This window comes from Mastomys coucha, unplaced genomic scaffold (genome assembly GCF_008632895.1).
Source record: "Mastomys coucha isolate ucsf_1 unplaced genomic scaffold, UCSF_Mcou_1 pScaffold23, whole genome shotgun sequence".
In the NCBI taxonomy this organism is placed as follows: domain Eukaryota; kingdom Metazoa; phylum Chordata; class Mammalia; order Rodentia; family Muridae; genus Mastomys; species Mastomys coucha.
Genome location: NW_022196906.1, coordinates 51,435,330 through 51,437,446, shown reverse-complemented (window position 1 = coordinate 51,437,446; position 2,117 = coordinate 51,435,330). Strand labels below are relative to the sequence as shown.

Here is a 2,117-nt window from a genome sequence, read left to right as displayed (position 1 = left end):
AATCCTACTGGCTCCAAGCAAATGGTGCTGAAGCTCTGGCCCTGGAAGCTCCAACAGCCTGTGCAATTGAACCTTTAGAGTGTGAGCACTCAAGCTAGATCTGGAAGAGGGAGGTAAGGGGACATGAGACCCACGCCTGGGTGCTTATCTATGTTTCTGTGGGACAGGACTTAGTGACTTTTTCTTCCTGCCTTTCACCCTTCAGGGTTGGCATCTTCTGAGCCAGAGTGTGGTTTTCTGGCTCTTCTGTGCCATTCATCTTTGTTTTACTGTTGAGGACAAACCTCTGCCCTCCAATGTCACAGACACTTAGAAAAATGAAAAGAGATATCAGAATTTCTACACCTCAGAGTCCCACCTCAAAGTCGCCCAGCAGGGTAGCTCTGCTTGCTTGAAAAGATCAGACAGCACCCACAATGCCACAGCCTCACAGACAGCCCTTCCTAACATGGGAACGGGCCTTTGGGAGCTTGCTGAAAAGACACGCTCCTTTCCAAGGGCCACCAAGTTCCATCTGATGAGGACACAGCTCCAGGGAAGCTGCTTGGGAACAAGCTGCAGGAGGAACTGAGCCCTGCAAACCAAGAAGCAATGGCTGGCTCCAATGCTCTACCACTCAGAAGGTTAACTTGAAACATAGACAAAGAATAATCACGCAGTGAAAGCCATCCATCCTCTCTTTTCCATGAAACCCACAGGCAAGGAGCCAGAACAATGAAGGGATTAGCCCAAAAGCTCTGCTAGAATGGAGGACAAATGGAAAGGCAACAGGGGAAGCACAGAGATTCAGAAGAGGTGAAGGGGAACTCTCTAGAAGCATCCATAAGCCAGGGAGGGAGTGTGGTCTTCAAATGTAGATACAGGCAGGCAGCTTAACTCCCAGGCTCAGGTTCCCAGCAAGCAGGCAGCCCAAGGAAAGGCACCTGACCACTCCAGGTTCCAGTGCATAAGGGCATGAAGAGGGGATCGGTGAGTCCCTGAGTGACCCTGAACTGTCCACACTCAGTAAACACTAACGCTGGCATTTCAGCTCCGCCCAAATGAAAATGTGGGACCAGCAATATGGGACAGCCTGACCTCAAGTTCCATGATAGTAATTTCCCTGAAACCTTCTCCATTCTGAACTAAGAGAAACCCATGTGAAAGCCTGTAGTTGGGAAGGGTACTGGGTCATAGCACTCTGGGAATGGTTAGGCAGAGACTAGGTGATTGGAATGTGGGGCTACAGGCAGCAAAGAGGGCCAATGGTCACACAAACAATTTCCCACAACAGAAAGGATCGTACCGCCTTGGCAATTCCTAGCTAAGTAACTGTGCTGGAGTGAGTTTCCCCACTTCAGAATATTGCAATATTTCTGCACCTTCTACCATTCAATAAATAAAACATAAGAATGTAAAAAGGGAGCTGCAACGCTAAGTGTGGTGGCGCACACCTATGAGCACTCCTGGGGAGGCAGGAACAGCATGAGATTCAGGCTAGTTAGAGTTATTTAGTGAGACACTGTTGCAAAATGAGAAGAAAACCACAGCCAGAGAGCCAGAAGAATGCATCATTGAAAGGAAAAGAGAAACACAAATAGTCAGGGCACCATTCCCATGCATACAAGTGCCAAGAGACAGAGAAGTGTACATTCAGACAACAGCTACATGTGGGAAGGAGGTCAGAGCTCTACTGGATTCTAACTAAGCAGAGGTAAACAGGGATGCTTCTCCAGGGTTGGAAAGATTATAGGCAGGAAGTAAGCTGAGAGCAAAGCTGAGGCCTGTGGACTGAGGAGGACACAGTGGGAGGCCCTGGTACCAACAGTCAGCATACAGTGAGTTATGGGGGCTAAGGCTAAGAAGCAGGGAAACATGGAAGAGAGAAGGTCAGATGGAGAAAACAGCCTGGTCAAAGGCACAAAGAGAAGCCTACACAAGACAGAAGTTATAAGTACATGAAGTGGGCCTCCAGGAAAGAATTTACACGGTTTTAATCAAAACAAAGATGCTTGATACTTAAAAAGTAAAGAGGATTAGGGGAGCCATCATGTCTTGGGAAACCTCACCCTTGCCCAGTTTAAGATTGTGGAGTCACTCAGCCCTTCCACCTTTTATCCATCCACACGGCCCACACT

At 48.3% G+C, this 2,117-nt stretch overlaps 1 long non-coding RNA gene across 1 annotated transcript in view; it reads right to left on the bottom strand.

The window, feature by feature from the left end:
• Window positions 1-1,958: 1,958 nt before the first annotated feature.
• The window catches only part of LOC116072858, a 12,701-nt gene continuing 12,542 nt past the window's right edge, over window positions 1,959-2,117 (bottom strand). The window contains exon 2 of the long non-coding RNA XR_004111574.1: window positions 1,959-2,090. This is a non-coding gene — a long non-coding RNA (uncharacterized LOC116072858). The remainder of the gene's footprint in view (window positions 2,091-2,117) is intronic.